Source organism: Nicotiana sylvestris, chromosome 9, assembly GCF_000393655.2.
Source record: "Nicotiana sylvestris chromosome 9, ASM39365v2, whole genome shotgun sequence".
Taxonomy (NCBI): Eukaryota; Viridiplantae; Streptophyta; class Magnoliopsida; order Solanales; family Solanaceae; genus Nicotiana; species Nicotiana sylvestris.
The window spans coordinates 19,315,032-19,334,889 of record NC_091065.1 but is presented as its reverse complement, the minus strand read 5'-3'; the positions used below and the strand labels follow the sequence as shown (position 1 = coordinate 19,334,889).

At 36.3% G+C, this 19,858-nt stretch overlaps 1 long non-coding RNA gene across 1 annotated transcript; it reads right to left on the bottom strand.

Annotated features, from left to right (window-relative positions):
* Positions 1–2,308: 2,308 nt before the first annotated feature.
* On the bottom strand, positions 2,309–16,746 carry LOC138877070 (uncharacterized). The gene is made up of 3 exons (XR_011402384.1): positions 16,300–16,746; positions 3,272–3,325; positions 2,309–3,185 (listed from the first exon to the last, which is right to left on the bottom strand). It is a non-coding gene; the product is annotated as an uncharacterized lncRNA (long non-coding RNA).
* Between the last annotated feature and the right edge of the window lie 3,112 nt (positions 16,747–19,858).

Genomic DNA, 19,858 nt, shown 5'->3' with positions numbered 1-19,858 from the left:
CTCATGGAGTTTTTTTTACAACTTTAGAAATTAAGGCTTATCATAAGATTTTACTTGATATGTGACCTAATAGGAGTAGCATATACTTTTTACACCTCAGTTGCATAAAAATTAAACATTTCCGTGTTTGATTATATAAATTTCCAAGTCGGTTGTGTATAGGGGTGGACATAGTTTGGGCAAACCTAAAATCCAAACCGTAATCCGAATTTTTTGGATTTTTGGTTTAGATTTTCGGATTATGGATTGAATTATTAAAGTTTTTGGATTTCGTATTGGATATTAGATTTGGTACTTCGGATTTATGGATATCCGAAAATCCAAATTTTTTATTCTTTATATTTAGTCCATTATCTATATGCCAATAGTAATAAGTTAAATACCCTACTCATTAGATATTATCTCATATATTGAATATTAATTACTAAGTTTCTGTCATAATACTTTTTATTTTGATATGGTTTTGCTATTGCTATTTCTTATCGATCGTACTGATTTCTCTGTTGCATTTTTTTGGTAATATTTTCATTACTTGAATCTTTTATTTAGATGATTGCAATGAGAATGAGGACTTTTTCAGGAAATTTAACATGAGTCATTCATTTGGATTTTTCTTTTCGTAAAAAGAAAAAACATCTCAACTTATTCTCTCAATACCTATAATCCAAAATATCCAAACCAATTAATACGAAAATCGAAATTAAAAGATCTAATTCAATCCGAACTTATTTGGATTTGGATGAAAGGAGGAGAGACGATACAAGGATAAATATCTACTCGAAAACTAATAAAACACTACGACATGATATGCTTTTGATAATGTATTCTTGCATGCGGCCAATTCAATAAAATTCTCCCACGTTTTTCAGCTTCTTAATTGATATTGTAAGGGTTCTGACAACATCAATGAATTTTAATGGATGATAGCATATTAGTTACTTCATCCGTCTCAAATTATCTGTCCTGTTTTTATTTTACACGCTCCTTAAGAAAATATTAAATAAGAGTAATTTTTGAGTGTGTTACCCTTTTTTATATCTTAAGATATAATGTCTCTTCATTTAATATTTATTCAAAACTGATGTATCTGTAATTTTTAAGAACCATTAATATTAAGGATAAAATAGGAAAAAATAATTAATTTAGTCTTTAACTTCTAAAATGATAAACAATTTGAGACAAGTATTTTTAGAAAGCACGACAAATAATTTGAGACGGGAGGAGTATTTTTTTTTTTACAACTTTAGCAGTTAAGGCTTATCATAAAATTTTACTTGATATATGATCTAATAGGAGTACCATAAATACTTTTAACACCGCAATTACGTAAAAATTAAACTTTTCCATCTTTGCATAAAAAAATTTCCAAGTCGGTTGCGTATAGGGAGTGGGCATAGTTTGGAAAAACCCAAAATCCAAACCGTAATCTGAATTTTTTGGATTTTTGGTTTTGATTTAATTATTAAAATTTTTGAATTTTGGATTGGATATTGGATTGGTACTTCGGATTTATGGATATCCGAAAATACAAAAATTTATTCTTTATATTTAATACATTATCCATATGCCAATAGTGATAAGTTAAATACCCTACCCATTAGATATTATCTCATATATTGAATATCAATTATTAAGTTTCTGTCATAACACTTTTTATTTGGACATGATTTTACTATTGTTATTTATTATCGGTCGTACTAATTTCTCTATTGCATTTCCGTGGTAATATTTTCATTACTTGAATATTTTATTTGGATGATTGCAGTGAGAATGAGGAACTTTTCAGGCAATTTAACACGAGTCCTTCATTTGGATTTTTATTTTCATAAAATGAAGAAACATCTTAATTTATACTCTCAAAATCAAAAATCCAAAATATCCAAACCGATTAATCCAAATTCGAACTTAAAAAATTTGATCCAATCCAAATTTATTTGGATTGTCATTTCTTCAATTCGAAAATCGAAAATCCAAACCGAAATTTTCATATTCAATCCGAACTATTCAAACGCCAACCCCTAGTTGTGTAAGATTTCCCTAAATAGACATTTATAACACCTCAAGTTACTCCATTATACCTGCTTGGATAGATCAGTTCATTCACATTTATAACATCTTGAGTTAGTCAATCGGTGAATGACTGTTCAATTCCAATTCAGTCCATCGAGTCACTAGCTGTTGGGAATAAACTCTCAACAAATAATATTTATAGTAATAAAAGCGGAATGATAATGTAGCATCGAGATACGATAATCAACAAGAATAAAAGAGTGACAACGATGCCAAAACTTTTAAGTGAAAAACCATTTTAAATAAAGAAAAAATTACGACCCCGAGAGGAGCAACTGATATCACTATAGCAAAGAATTTTACACTTTATATGCCCGAGTAAATACTCCAAAGACCACAACAACACTCAAAGAAATAATCATCTTTTGATATTTTCACATCACTGCAATATCGCACACACTTTTTATTTTTCTTATAGATTATTTTCTTATATACTGTCTATGACGCCTCACTCTTCTTTCTCTCTTTTTGATGGTGTGTTAAAAGAAGTAAAAGAGCTCTCTTTTATAGGAGAAAATTACGTAGCCTACAAGAATGTTGTAGAAAGAGCTTTAATTCTCCTCCATCCATTTTCAAACGTGGAGCCAAAGTAATCATAGGCACATGCCTATTACAAATGAGATGGACCCCACAACCTCTTTTTCCAGTCCTATTCACCTGAAGGAGGCAACACTATGCTTCTAGGTTGAGTGCATGTTGACAAGTTGTTTGCATAGTTCGAACTTGTCTCTTGCTACTACCTTGGTCAGTATATCTGAAGGATTCTCACTTGTATGGGTCTTCTTGACCAACATAGATCCCCCCTCCATCCTTTCTCGAATCCAGTGATATCTCACAACGATATGCTTCATTCTTGCATGATACATGGTGTTTTTGCTCCGATCTATTACACTTTGATTGTCACAATAAAACGACATACTCCTTTTGATGCAATCCAAGCTCCCGAATGAACCGTTTCAGCCATATAATCTCTTTGCCAGCTTCAATAGTGGAAATATACTCTGCTTCAATTGTAAAGATGGCGACACACTTCTGCAACTTCGACAGCCATGATATAGATCCTCCTAAAGATGTGAACAGGTATCCAGTAGTAGATTTATGATTATCAAGATTACCTGCCATATCAGCATCCTTTTAGCCCTTCAAGATTGGATTAGATTCTCCAAAGCACAAACAATCTTTTGCGGTACCTCTTAAATACCTGAGTATTTACTTGACTGCTTCCCAATGTTCCTTTCCAAGATTATTAAGAAACCTGCTAACAACATCAACTTTTACACCTGCTAGCCCTTATTTATGTTTTAAGATATAATCTCTCTTTATTTGATATTTATTCAAAACTTTTGTATATGTATTCTTCAAGAACCATTAATATTATGGGTAAAATAGGAAAAAGGTAATTAATTTAGTTATAATCTTCTAAAATGACAAACAATTTGAGGCAAGTATTTTTAGAAAGCTCGACAAATAATTTAAAACTCATGGAGTTTTTTTTTTACAACTTTAGAAATTAAGGCTTATCATAAAATTTTACTTGATATGTGACCTAATAGGAGCAGCATATACTTTTTACACCTCAGTTGCATAAAAATTAAACGTTTCCATGTTTAATTATATAAATTTCCAAGCTGGTTGTGTATAGGGGTGGACATAGTTTGGGCAAAATTAAACGTTTCCACGTTTGATTATATAAATTTCCAAGCTGGTTGTGTATAGGGGTGGATATAGTTTGGGCAAACCTAAAATCCAAACCGTAATCCGAATTTTTCATTTTTGGTTTAGATTTTCGGATTATGGATTGAATTATTAATTTTTTTGGATATCGTATTGGATATTAGATTTGGTACTTTGGATTTATGGATACCCGAAAATCCAAATTTTTTATTCTTTATATTTTGTCCATTATCTATATGCCAATAGTAATAAGTTAAATACCCTACCCATTAGATATTATCTCATATATTGAATATTAATTACTAAGTTTCTGTCATAATACTTTTTATTTTGACATGGTTTTACTATTGCTATTTCTTATCGATCGTACTGATTTCTCTATTGCATTTTCTTGGTAATATTTTCATTACTTGAATATTTTATTTAGATGATTGCAATGAGAATGAGGACCTTTTCAGGAAATTTAACATGAGTCATTCATTTGGATTTTTCTTTTCGTAAAAAGAAGAAACATCTCAACTTAAACTCTTAAAACCGATAATCCAAAATATCCAAACCAATTAATCTGAAATCGAACTTAAAAGATCCGATTCAATTTGAACTTATTTGGTTTGGATTTGGATTGTCATTTCTATATATAACACATTTTAAAACAATGATGAAATAACTAAGCAAAATTGTTGTATTTTTATTGAAAATACTAATATTTTCTTCAAAATTAGAATATGACCAAAATGCAATACCGAATGTCAACAAGAATACATTGAAAATTAATAGTCTAAGTTCCCAAAAATCGTTATCTCGAGTGCATGAGCATCTACTAAAATATATAATACTACTATAACAATTGTCTAGAATAAAAATTAGACAGAATTCAATAATGAATAGGAAGGGGACTCCTTGTACTGTGGATCGTAACATAAAGTGCATCTCACCACAACTCTCCTAAGAAGTTGCGCCTGCGCGCCAATGTGACCACTAAGTGTACCTATCTCAGTACCTGAACAATTAGTATAGAAGTATAGTATGGATATGTAAATCTACGTGTACCTAGTAAGTATCTAGTCTAACCTCGAAGACGTAGTGACGAGAGGTCGACATTGACAATTACTAGTTGACCAATAATCAAGCATAATGAAAGCAGAAAGGTATGGAGCATAGCAAGTGAAAGCAACAAAGAAGATGTTTGTGCATAACCCGACCCTCAAAAGAAGAATAAATACTAAGTCCTAAAATGTTGGATACTACCTCGCATAGAATATATAATGATCAATGCTGAATAAAATGTCACATCCCAAGTTAGAAAAACTCTTAAGTGTACTGGCTCTTTATCAAATATTACGTACAATTTTGCCGAGGCGATATGATACTGTCGAGGGGAACTTCCTAATCCCATAAGAGTGTGTTACATAGTAATGCCGGGGATAATGACTCAATCCTATAAGAGTGTGTTACTTAATACTACTGATGCGAATGACCCGAACCTATAATAATAATAATGCTGAGGCGTTCAGCCTGATCCGTAAGCATATGAAATTTTGACGGGTCACTAGCCCCACTCACGAATATACGTGAGTTATTAATTCAAGAAATTTACAAATAAAATACTTACAACACGGTAGAAACCCGTAAAATAAAAAATAATTTTTACGACTAATCAAATGGCTAGTAAAATATCTAAAATAGCAAGGTTCAATACTCTATGCAAGTCAAGTCTCATGTTAAAAATAATCATCATAAATGTTGGTTTGGAGCCACTAAGGATGTCGTGCAAGTAGAATTTGAAATGGTGAGTTTTTCCTTTTTTAGACCCATAGATTCTCTTTATGGATTTTCCAAAAATGTATTCTTCTTCTCCGGTGGCCGGAAAAGCTACTAGAAAGAGGAGAATGGTGTGAAAAAAAATAAAGTTAATTTTTTGGAATAATATAGAATTCTCTAGAATGTCCTAATTTAGTTTCCTTGATATTTATCTAGTGGACATATCTAGATGTTCTAGAATGTTATGGGAAGATAAGACATATCTAGATATTCTAGAGTGTTGTTAGAAGATAAGGTTGCTATAATTTTCTTTGTACATTATCTAGAATCATATCTACAATCATCCATAGGCTAGTATAAATAGGGGGTATCTTGTTCATTTGTAAGCAAGCCTAAATCAAGAAAGCCTTCTTTCCTAAATAAGTTCTCCTATCTAAAATCTCTCTTCTCTTTTCAATCTTCCTCTTCTTTAGTTTAATCCTCCAATCTTGGTTAATGATCTTGGGCTAGCAGAAGGTCTCCGAATAATACTCTTCTTCTGCTATTCTTTACATGATATCAAAGCCTCAAGTTGGCTTCTGGATTTCAAGGTCGGGTTAGTGGTTGATTCAACTGGTTTCTCTAAATGGATTTGGGTGGTCGTGCTAAAGGACTGGGGATTGAGTTATTGAACCAGTCCTAAGATATGGAAGACTTGTATGGAGTCATACCTTGTTGGTGACGATTTATGGGAAGTTGTCAATGGGAGTAACATAAGTCCTCCTATTGACGCATCAGAAAATAGCAATGCACGGAAGAAGTGAAAGCAAATTAATGCTAAGGCGGAGTTTATCCTAAAGAAGTCCATCTCTCCTAATTTATTTGATCATATTATAAGGTGTAAATCAGCTCATGAAATATGGAGGACCTTCGATTGGCTGTTCAACAAGAAGGATGAAGCTCGGTTATAGATTTTGGAGAATGAGTTAGCTAACACCACTCAAGGTAATCTCTCGATCGCCGAGTATTTTTTGAAGGTTAAAAATCTGCGTTATGAAAGTTCTCTATTGAATCCGGACGAGGCTATCTCTGAAGCATGAATAAGAAGAATTATTATTCGTGGCTTAAATCCAGAATATATTCCCTTTGTTACATCGATTCAAGGATGGGTTCAACAACCATCTTTAGAAGAATTTGAGAATTTGCTATCGTCACAAGAGCTATTAGTCAAACAGATGGCTGGTGTATCTATCAAAGAAGGGGAAGGAAATGCTCTTGTCGCTGATAAGTGGAACTTTAAGGGTAAATCAAGAGATAGCATGCACTTTCAATCCTTAAGTGGTTCGAGCTCGCCAGGAAAGAAGGGGGAGTCTTCCAGCAACGGTAAAAAACATTTAAAATGTTAGCATTATGGCAAAGTCGGGCACATAAAAAGATACTGTCGAGCCAAAGAGAGCAATATAGCTCAAATCAAGAAAGTTGCTGAAGAAGAAGAAGAAAAAGAAGAAGACTGGGGAAAATGCTTCACAGCGGAGACTCGAGCAATAAATGCCATGGCTTCCATAAACTTTGAAAGAGACTGGATCGTGGATTCAGGATGTGGGAACCATCTCACTGGAGATCAATCCAAATTCTCCACCTTTCGCGAATACAACAGACATGATGTCATTGTTACAGCAGATAATACAGTCCATAATATGGAGAAGGAAGGCATTGTTGTGATCAACGAGAAGCAAAAAGACACTATCACCCTCAACAGTGTTTTTCATATTCCAGGTATGAAGAAAAATCTATTTTCAGTTGCAAATGTTGTAGATGCTAGAAACTATTTTCTATTTGGCCCACGTGATGTGAAGTTCCTCCGAAATATCAAGGTACTCAAGGCAGATATCGTTCACTCAAGTAAGAGAGTTAACGATTTATATGTCTTATCTGCCTCTAATTCATATATCGAGAAGATGAGTAGCAATGACAATACACATATTTGGCATACTAGACTTGGACATCTAAGCATGGATAAATTAAAAGCCATGGTAAAGTTGAATCTAGTAAAAGGTTTGCCTAACTTAAGAAATTTTGATGGAGGAGAGGTTTGTGAAGGATGTTAATATGGAAAGGCACATCGTCTTCCATTTGACAGATCCTTGTCAAGGTGCATTGCCCCACTAGAACTTATTCACGGTGACTTGATGGGGCCAATGTGAACTCCTTCATTTTCAGGCTACTCTTATATGCTAATTTTCATTGATTATTTTACTAGATTCACTTGGATTTATTTTATGAAGCACAAGTCAGAAGTTTTCAGTAAGTTTGTGGAGTTCAAAGAAACAGTTGAAGGTGAACTCGATTCTAGAATAAGGAGGCTGCGAACTGATAATGGCAGTGAGTTTACATCAGATGAGTTTCTTTCCTTTTGTCTCCAGCATGGCATTAAAAGAGAGCTGACATGCGCTGATACGTCACAACAAAATGGAGTGGTTGAAAGGAAGATCCGACACTTAACTGAGACATATAAGAGTTGGCTTCATGCCAAGAATTTACCTAGAGCCTTGTGAGCTGAAGGTATGAAATGTGCAGCGTACGTGATTAAAAGGATGCTGCTTTCTCCAAATAATATGAAGTCTCACTATGAATTAATGTTTGGAGAAAAGCCTAGCATGAAACACCTCCGGGTTTTTGGCTCTATTTGTTATGTTCACATTCCGGATTCTCAAAGGAGCAAGTTAGATGCCAAGGCAAGGAAGTGCATCTTTGTTGGATATGATGAAAGGAAAAAGGGATGGAAGTGCATGGATCCTAAAACTCATCTCTTTGTTGTCTCAAGGGATGTCATATTCGACGAAGTGTCTTTGTATTATGGATCTGCATTGGCTGGAGCGAGTTCAAAAACCTTAAATAATGGAGATTCAAGCTTGCCCATTGCAGGTGCTTCTCTAGATAATATAACTGCCTAGGAGTTAAAAGAAAGGGGGAGTCCTGGACCCTAACAACATGAAACTCAACAAGAAGATGATTTAAGTGGTTTGGGAAGGGAAAACAGAACTATTATCAAGCCAGCTCGCTTTAGATATGAAAATTTTGTCAGTACGTATTCCTGTTTCTTTGTAGGACCAATTGATGATGAAGAACCTTCCTCATTCGAAGAAGCTAAAGGAGTCAAAAAAATGGGATCTTGATATGGATGATGAAATGAAGGCTTTGATGAATAATCAAACTTGGAGCCTTGTACCAAAGCCGAAGGATGTACAACCCATTTCTTGTAAATGGGTTTACAAAATCAAAAGAAGAGCCGATGGCAGCATAGATAGATATAAAACAAGGCTAGTTGCTCCGGGATTTTCTCAAAAGTATGGTGAAGATTATGAAGAAACCTTCAGTCCGGTGGCTAAGATGATTTCTGTCCGAGTTGTGCTAGCCTTGACAACCTCGCAAAATTGGAAGTTATGGCAACTTGATGTGAATAATGGTTTCTTATATGGAGTGCTTGACAAAGATATTTATATGGAGCAACCACCCGGGTATGTCTCTAACTTACATCCTAATCATGTCTGCAAACTTAAGAAGGCCCTTTATGGCCTCAAGAAAGCACCATGAGCATGGTATGGAAAAATTGCTCAGTATCTACATTTCTGTGGCTATGATGCATCACAATCAGATCCTAGCTTATTTGTTAAAAACTAAGGAGACTTGCATATGGTTGTTCTTTTGTACGTGGATGATATGATAATAACAGGAAACAATAAAGATGAAGTTGTTAGGCTTCAAGATGAGCTTTCCATAAGATTTGACATCAAGAAGTTGGGAGAACTACACCATTTTCTTGGCTTAGAGGTGACAAACATGAACAAAGGGATCTTTATCCCTCAAGAAGGATATGCCAAGAAACTTGTTGATAGGTTTGGATTGAATCAAAGCAAAACATGTTCTACTCCTCATGATATAAGACAAGGTTAAGGCGGACGAAACTTCTTGCAGATCCCAAGCCTTTTCGAGCTCTTGTTGGAAGTCTCTTGTATTTGACTATTATAAGGCCGGACATTGCGTTCTCGGTGGGATATGTCAGTAGATTTATGCAAAGGCCAAGAAAGCCTCACTTAGAAGCTGCAAATAGGATTCTAAAGTATATCAACTCAACATCAGACATGAGCTTGTTCTTCTAGAAGAAGAATAATTTGGTGTTAGCTGGTTATACGGATGCTGATTTTGGTGGTGATTTGGATGACCGAAGATCAACATCGGGCTATATTTTCCCCTGTGGTGGAACAAGTGTTTCTTGGTGTAGCAAAAAGCAAGACTCAGTTTCCTTGTCAACCACAGAGGCAGAGTATAAAGCAACTGCTCTCACTACTCAAGAATGTGTATGGCTACAAAGACTTGCTAAAGACTTGCATCTACCTATATCAAAGCCAACTGTGATCTATAGAGATAATCAAAGTGCCATCAAGCTTGCAAACAATCCAGTATTCCATGCAAGAACTAAACACATTGAGGTGGAACATCACTTTATTCGGGAAAAGGTTCTTGATGGAATTATCAATACTTTGGAAGTGAGAAGTCAGGAGAATATCACTGATATCTTCATCAAGTCACTTGCTAAAGCTTCATTCGAGTTCTTCTGTGACAAGCTTGGAGTAGTTTCCAAAAAATCACTTTAAGGGGAGCGTGAAAAAAAATAAAGTTAATTTTTTAGAATAATATAGAATTCTCTAGCATGCCCTAGTTTAGTATCCTTGATATTTATTTAGTGGACATATCTAGATGTTGTAGAATATTGTGGGAAGATAAGACATATCTAGATATTCTAGAGTGTTGTTAGAATATAAGGTTGCTAGAATTTTCTTTGTACATTATCTAGAATCATATTTAGAATCATCCATAGGCTAGTATAAATAGGGGGTATCTTGTTCATTTGTAAGCAAACCAAAATCAAGAAAGCCTTCTTTCCTAAATAAGTTTTCCTATCTTAAATCTCTCTTCTCTTTTCAAGCTTCCTCTTCTTTAGGTGAATTCTCCAATCTTGATTAACAATTTTTGGGTAGCAGAAGGTCTCCGAATAATACTCTTCTGCTATTCTTTACAAATGGAGATGAGGAGGATATGGAATAGTTTATCCATGAAAGCAGATTCGTTTGGTCACTTAATTCGTTGGGAATGAAACCATATTGTGTGGATACCCGTTATATATAAAGGTCAAGGCGAAATGTTTACTTTTTTTTTTTTTGTTTTGGTTTCCTACTCGGTATTTGATATTCGTATTGGAGTCCGATTATATTCGGATTAGCGACGCGTAGAGCCTCATTCGAGGGGGAAAAACTCCCTACCAAGAATTTTTTCATATCCAGGGCTCGAACTCGAGACATCTGGTTAAGAAAAGAACAATCCCATCCACTGCACCACATCCTTTGGTGGTAAGGCGAAATGTTTACATGTTGAAAAAAAAAAAAAATTGGACTGTTAACCATATAAAATTTGGATTAAACTTCTGTATGGTAACAGTTTAATTGGAAAATGTCTAAATTTGTCCCTAAATGTTTGCAATTTATCTTCATACGCCTTTCTTTAATATATCGATCGGCTCATGGGAGTCCTCACCGCTATTTTTTCATGTCTTATATGGCCCTCTGACTACTAACGATTTTTTTATCATGAAAAATTAATTTTGGTTGATACCGTGTAAGCGTCAAACGATATATTTGGACCTTTTTAATATACCCCTATATAGCTTTTACTATGTCAGCCAAATCAAATTAATTTTTTCACGGTGAAAAACTATTAGTGAGAGGGACGCTCCTATGAGCCAAAGGCTCCTATAGGAGGACACAAATAAGATAAATCGCAAACATTACAAGCATATCTAAATATTTTTTCCTTGTTTAATATTTTCTTACATTGTTAGGTCACCGCAAAGACAATTAAAGATAATAAACTCACCAAAATTATTAAAGTAGAAAATAAAGGAAGCAACTTTCTGTATCAAGTTAAACTGCATTGATTATGTAAACATTCAAGAACACTGTCAGTAGATATAAGATAAATTTAATAAAATTTTCTCACAAACCATTCGAGAAAAAAACACTCACTATACTCCACTTGTCATGTGATAATTTCAACTAGATTCATGAGCCTTTTTATTCAACTATAAAAAATTATTCCTTATTTGACTATGATTTTTGTTAATTCGACTTAACTATCAAAATAGGTGACGCTAGAAGAAGTTATTTTTATTTAAGATAGATTTTCAGCACAATTTCGAGAGTATGAAAGTAGTTAGCACACACGATATATGTCATAACAATCAATGTTGTGAAAAACAGACTACAAAATGGACTTCAACTTAAATTGAAAAGATTGTCAAACGTATAGTTTATTGTCGGTTACAACTAAATTAAATGGACGGAAAGGAATCCAATTTTAATCTTAGTTCTTGCGTCTTTGAGTTCACACCTAAATGTCACAATTAGACAGTAAGCAGTAAGCCCCATGGTTATGTAACGATTTCTTAAAATCTTGATATATATATATATATATATATATATATATATATATAGAGTCAGAATTTAAATTTTATGAATTTTAAATTTAATACGAAATTCATAGCTCGTCCTAGTTATCGAATTCACAATTAAATATTTATATATATTTAATTAATTGTTTAATATAAATATAATATTTGAACAAAAATGATTGAATTCGGCCGAATACACGCCGAGCTCCGCATGGCGAAAAACATATGTCACCCACTCGTCAAACATGCTTTTCAATCGAGGGACATGGAAAAATGATTAGGTTAACATGCAATACAGAGTGGATGACTAAATATATAACATCTTTTGTACGTGGAACTGGTATACAATTGGAACTTTCCTTGACGCGTGCATTCGTTTCTTGAGTTTGAATATGAATGTTTACCGTGAAAATGGTAACAATAATTATTTTTGTAAATGAGACTCTAAAAATATGTGATCTATTTTTATGCTAGTTGTCAGAGCAGATGGTGCTAAGAATATGAGGCTTAACGAAGAAATGCGAGCTAAAGCGGGGCAGTAATAAAATAGGGATGCTTGCAGCCCGAGCGTCGGACTGGTCGATGAAAGACTTCGAGGTCGATATACGGCTCGAGCTCGAGCTAACGGGGGCAGTCGAGAATGGGATAATAGTTAAGGTATAATTAAGCAAGACTCTTTATGGCCAATACCAAGCAATAAATGAAGAACAATATAAAAGCAATTAGCGCTAAGAGTAACCTCGAGCTAGTATGGACGAGCAAGTTAGAGAGAAAAGAGAGAGAGAGAGAGAGAGATATTATTGATCTGGTGGAGAATAGTTGGAGCAACATCAGCCCCTTACAAAGTAATGTGGGTTCCCTTTATATAGGAGGGGAACCCGGTTATAGTACAACATGCATTAATTATAAAGTATGGAGATGGGAAGGCTAGGTGTGACGCTTCAGCATAGGCTTTAGATAGGTCGGCTTTGTTAGAATTAGCCGTGTGCCTTGGGAACTTCCTCTTCTGCTCTAGCCTCAACCTTCGTCTTCTTTGAGTCGGGTCTCGACGAGCCCCGAGGGAGGGGACTCGGTCGCAACTCCATGTCCTCGGGGTCTCGATGTATTCTTCCGAAGTAGCTTGATAGCGAGAAATTAAGTCCTCTGATTTCGCCGCATATAGATAGTCTTCGCGTTTCCCAGAACGAAGCGATGGGAAATGATTCTGACACTTGACTCCACGAGCTTCTTACGGTGACATCATACCAATGATGCAACATGTGGCACGAGCTTTTTCGGCAACCGGGGTGTCCCATGGACTTGCATATTTGACATGATTCAATGCACTATCGATTCCCGTTCTCCAAGATGAGTTCTCCGCCGTCGGTTCAGTTCTTCAAGAACGAAGTAATTGCGTCCGCTGGTCAATCTCCCAAAGCCTCGATGATCGTGTCATTACACCCTATAAATGGGGGTGCTTTGGCGTTATTTTTTCTATCCAAGTACCTTCGTTGGCTCATTTGCCCATTTCTTCTTATCATCTTCCTCTATTCTTGAACATTATGTTTGGGGCTCATGGTCTCAAGACCGTTCGGCAAAGCTCCCGTAGGCTGTGTTGTGGCCTCCTTCCGGAGCTTCCTTTTGTTGAGCATAACCATGTCGTCCTGTTGCTGCTGTGGTTGCTGTTACGTCTGCTATTCCTGACTTTGTTTGCTCGGGGTGATGACATACGGGGTTCAACTTTCCTTGCTCGTAAAACATTCTTCAAATTAGATACCACTGCTCAAAAAGGGGCTTGGATTATACACCGCCGCTCATTTTTATACCCTGGCTCAACGTGGTGATCTGCCCCGACCTAGTAGCTTGCACGGCTAGATGTTCCAAGAAGTAGGCTCTAAGTAGCTGTGCAAGCGGGACTGAGGCTCGCCCGGTCTGCTGTCTCTCCGAGGTTCTCTTGGCCAGCGAGGGTCCTCGACCTTCGGAGAGCTATGGCATTTTTTCATCCCTCTCCGCTTCTCGCCCTATCCTTTGGGTATATCAGTGTGGAAGGCCGTGATGAGGCTTCTGAGGATGTGCGCCCGGAGGCGCCTGTTGCAGGAGGTGGACCTTCAAAGGTAGACCAGCCTCTAGGCTTTTATCTCGTGTGTGAACCTTTTTGTGTCTTCCTTTATGTGTAAGAACCCCTTGCGGGCTTTTGTATTTATATGTAAGGACCGTTTCAAGGGCTGTTGTACATGGATATTTATGAATATAAAGATACTCCCTTGATTTCTGTTTTCGATTCTTGCCTTATTATTGTATGTTATCGTACGCTTTGAGGCCTTTGAATGTTTTCCTTTGTTGTTGACCACTGATATCTAACTCGGATGCGAGTGTTCTTTTCGATCCTCTGTCAATTGACACGGCTCTTTTCCGAGCCCATCGTCGTACCTCGGACCAAGCCTGAATTGATCTAATAGACTTGGGCTATCGGGCCCTTCGAGTTGCATGGAGATACTACGCTGAATTTTAGAGCTTTCGAGAGAGGTATCTTGAGAGAAAGTCAGCTTCGGGTACCTGGGGGTCTACTTTAAACTTGATGTAGATAGCCTTTTAAAGCGTAGTGGATAGACTTTCGTTGAGGGGTTGCCTATACTTAGGCGTTGCCTCGAGCCCTCTTAGAGACTCCAGGATCGGAGCTTCGCGTGATCACTTTTCTTTTTAGAAAGGAAAACTATGAGATCGGGTATCACCTCGAGTTCTATGATGGCGTTGAAGGCTTTCCGAAGCCTGACTTCTTTTTTGGTGGAGATCCTCGAGGCCGGGCACTACCTCGATGTCACACCTCCTTTTTCCGCCCCCGCGAGGGTACGTAGGGAGTTTTTTCCAATTAAAGGACAATCGAAACGGGATTTGTTTATTTATTTCAGAGTCGCCACTTGGGAGATTTAGGGTGTCCCAAGTCACCAATTTTAATCCCGAATCGAGGAAAAGAATGACTCCATATTACAGTCTGCGTACCAGAAATCCGGATAAGGAATTCTGTTAACCCGGGAGAAGGTGTTAGGCATTCCCGAGTTCCGTGGTTCTAGCACGGTCGCTCAACTGTCATATTCGGCTTGATTATCTTATTTTATACATATAGAACCTATGGGCGAATTTTAACTTTTAACCGCTTTTGTCATTATTATTATTTTTATCAAGAATTGCAACATCGTGAAAACATATCTTGAACCACGTTACATCAATGCACCCGTGGTTGTTGACATATCTCGACTCGGTTGAGATTTGGATTTGGGTCACATAAATGTGCACCCGAGTTTAAGGAAAATAAATTATTAAAGGTGCGTCTAAAGCAACTAGAGTATTGTTATTCTGGGTAGGGCCGTGGAGTTATGCTAAACGGTCCATTCCGAAGTCTAAGCAATTTTTTAAAGCAAATATGTACTGAAGGCCCCGCAATTTTGTATTTTTCTTCGGCGAGGCTCATCCCGCTCTTATTTTTAAAGAATTGCAACGTCGTGGACATGCATCTCGGACCACGTCACAATCAATGTGCCCGTAGTTTTTAACATATTTTAACATCGTTGAGATTTGATTTGGATCACATAAATGCGCACCCGAATTTAGGAAAGTAATTTTATTAAATATGCGTCTAAAGCAACTGCGCGTTTGCACTTTGTGAGGGCCATGAAATTTGCTAAATGGCACGCCTCGATTTATTTCAAAAGATCACATTTAACTTAAAGCACGAATGTTCATAATCAAAACAAACTTAACCATATTCATATCCATAGGCTAACTATAAGGAAAACAAGAAAAAACTAAAAAATATAAACTATGAAGACAACATTAACGTAAAGGAATCCACAAAGATATCATAACTTTATTCACTTTTAAAAAAAAGACAACAAGCAAAATAATCACATGGGCCACAGGGTTATCATGGCTTTATTCACTTTTAAAAAGAGAACAACAAGTAAAATAATCACATGGGCATATAACTGGCGAACAACCTTGACCGAACAGTAAAACTTTTCTTATTTTCGTTTCTTCTGTGATTAAATAGAATAGAGATCCATTTAAAATAAACTTAATAAAAGGATATCAAAATTAGTCGAAATCAATTTCAACATATAACCAAACACAGTTACTACATTATGATACCTATTTCCATATTTGTTGGATTGTTTTTCTCTTTCGCTTGATTCACACTTTTAATGGATTAGTGTGTAAATCAAAACAAATAATCAAGGAAAACATTAATCTTCACACAAGTTACCGAAGAAGCAAAATACATAGACAGAAACATGTAAGCAGAACAAATCCAAAATAAAGAAAGTGGGTCTTACATTGAATCTTCACACACAAAAACGACAGTAATCACTGGACCGAAATGGAAACCTCGACGGAAATAGGAAGCTCGGACCAAGACTGTCAACGACCCGAGATGTTGGCTGTTGCTGGGTTTTTTTTTCGACGCAGCAGATTGATTCGAGAAGATGAAGCAGAAGGGGTCGTTTTAATGTGAGAGAGTGGGAGTTTTTTTTCTTTTCAGTTTTTTTTAGGAAGAAGAAGATGAAGTCCAAAATCTTTTTTCTCTCCTTTCCGTTTTTTTTTTTGGTTTTCCTTATGAAGAAGAAGGTGACCCCCTTCTTCTAATTTTTTCTATTTTTTTTTCAATCTCTTTTCCATTATTTTCTTTTTCCAGACCCCCTTTTTCCTTTCCAACTTTTTCCTTTTTAAATCCACCCGTCCCTTTCCAATTTTCCTTTTCATTTTTCAATCCAACCTTTTCCTTTTTTCAAACTCCCCTCCTCCGTTCCTTTTCCCCACTTTTCAAAAGATGTCCGTGTATTCCTCCTCCTTTTTCAAAAGATGTTCCCCATTATCTTGGAGTTGGTGTAAGGTGTGGTGGGTTTGGATTGTTATGGGTTAGGTCCGAAAATTAGGCCTAAAAACGGGTAGTTTGAACCCAAATATTATTCTTTTGTCCGGACCCGAGAATAAGAACACGACGTTGTTCAATTAATCCTATGTAAGTAAAATAACTACCAAAATAAGACTAACATTTAAAACAAAACTATTTTTTAATATTTTTTCAAGATTAAAATAGCTACAAAACATTAATAAAACTATTTTTGTGATTTTCGTTTTTATATAAAGATAAAATATAAAGTATTGTTTTTTTTGTGTTTTCTAAAGATTAAAATGACTATAAAACGTTAACGAAACCATTTTTTGTAATTTTCAAAATTATATGAAGATAAGATAAAAAAAATACAAAGTACTAATTTTGTATTTTCAAAAGATTAAAATGGCTGCAAGACATTCGTAACTATTTTTTTGTAATTTTCGAAATTATATAAAGTACAAAAATAAGGTACTATTTTTGTATTTTTCAAATTTATGAGAAACGCATAAACTAAAGTATATATATTTTTTTTTGTAATTTTTCTTTTTGTGACGAAATAAGGTAAAATAGTCAAAATTAGCTAAAATAGCTATATTAGACCTAAATTAAATATTTACGCTAAAATGTGAAAATTCTTGGGAAGGGTCAAAAATCACATGTCTACAGCTGCCCCTCTTTGACTGGAAACACGAAGAGTTTTCCGACAAAGAACGACTAGACATGTTTCTGACCCGACCCTTATTTGGAGGGACTAAACTAAAGGAAAAGAAAAGGAATGTGACCGAGCCCTGGTATCTGAGCTGCCTACATATCCTTGGTTATAGAGAAATCAGGCCACGTGTAGTTTGGAAATGAGAGAGATGGTAGAGTGTACCGAGGTGAAGAGCCGATCGAGGTGCCATTCCGTTGAGGTTCCAGTCCGCGGTCCTGCTATTACAAAAAATGAAAGATGAAGAAAACTAACTAAGCCTATCAGCTACTAGTTACAAGGATTCCTATCTATAAGTCTTCTGAAACTTGGTCTCGAATCTTGAATGGTGCTTCATGTAGACTTTGGATTTGAACCTTGAAACTTGCTAGTTGTAGATGCTAGTTCATCCTTCTTCAACTTTTCGGATCAGGACCAGGCTTGCAGTTCTTGCGACCTCAACCAACTACTGAGCAGAGCACATCTTTTGTACCCTTCTGCACTTTGGATTCTTTGACCTCTTGTTGCAACCTTCTGCTTCCCGGTGCTGGGGATTTTTATTGTTTCCTGCTGGGGATTCCTATTGTAACCCTCTGTTTTATTGTCCTCTGACTTGATCTTAAAATGTATGCCTCTGTTGTATGGGCGGGCTCCCAACTTCAATACTTGAAAATTAATGCTGAATGTATTCCTCTGTTATATGGGCGGGCTCCCAACTTCAACACTTGAAATGAAAAGACTGAATGTATGCCTCTGTTCTATGGGCGGGCTCCCAACTTCAACGCTTGAAATGAAAAGACTGAAATGTATGCCTCTGTTCTATGGGCGGGCTCCCAACTTCAACACTTGAAATGAAAAGACTGAAATGTATGCCTCTATTCTATGGGCGGGCTCCCAACTTCAACACTTGAAATGAAAAGACTGAAATGTATGCCTCTGTTATATGGGCGGGCTCCCAACTTCAACACTTGAAATGAAAAGACTGAAATGTATGCCTCTGTTCTATGGGCGGGCTCCCAACTTCAACACTTGAAATGTAAAGACTGAAATGTATGCCTCTGTTATCTGGGCGGGCTCCCAACTTCAATGCTTGAAATGTAAAGACTGAAATGTATGCCTCTTGTTCTATGGGCGGGCTCCCAACTTCAACACTTGGAATGTAAAGACTGAAATGTATGCCTCTGTTATCTGGGCGGGCTCCCAACTTCAACGCTTGAAATGAAGAGACTGAATGTATGCCTCTGTTATCTGGGCGGGCTCCCAACTTCAATGTTTGAAAATTAAAGACTGAAATGTATGCCTCTGTTCTATGGGCGGGCTCCCAACTTCAATGCTTGAAATGAAAAGACTGAAATGTATGCCTCTATTATCTGGGCGGGCTCCCAACTTCAATGCTCGAAATGTAAATACTGAAATGTATGCCTCTGTTCTATGGGCGGGCTCCCAACTTTGATACTTGAAATGTAAAGACTGAAAAATATTCCTCTCGTTATGTAGGTGGTCGCCTGATTTTAACAACAACTTAGGAGGAAATGCCTATCCTATGGGTAAAACTAAACTTAGGAGGAAATGCCTCTCCTATGGGTAAAACAAACTTAGGAGGAAATGTCTCTCCTATGAGTAAAACTAAACTTAGGAGGAAATGCCTCTCCTATGGGTAAAAATAAACTTAGGAGGAAATGCCTCTCCTATGGGTAAAACTAAACTTAGGAGGAAATGCATCTCGTATGGGTAAAAACAAACTTAAGAAGTGCGTCTCCTAGGGGTAAAACTAAACTTTAGGAGGAAATGCATCTCCTATGGGTAAAAAAAAATAAACTTGGGAGGAAATGCCTCTCCTAGGGGTAAAATTAAACTTAGGAGGAAATGCATCTCCTATGGGTAAAAAAATAAACTTAGGAGGAAATGCCTCTCCTATGGGTAAAAACAAACTTAGGAGGAAATGCATCTCCTATGGGTGAAACTAAAATAAACTTAGGAGGAAATGCATCTCGTATGGGTAAAACTAAACTTAGGAGAAAATGCGTCTCCTATGGGTAAAAGTAAACTTAGGAGGAAATGCATCTCCTATGGGTGAAACTAAACTTAGGAGGAAATGTCTCTCCTATGGGTAGAAACTAAACTTAGGAGGAAATGTCTCTCCTATGGGTAAAAACAAAACTTAGGAGGAAATGCCTCTCCTATGGGTAAAAACAAACTTAGGAGGAAATGCATCTCCTATGGGTGAAACTAAACTTAGGAGGAAATGCCTCTCCTATTGGTTCAACAACAACTTAGGAGGAAATGCCTCTCCTATGGGTAAAAACAA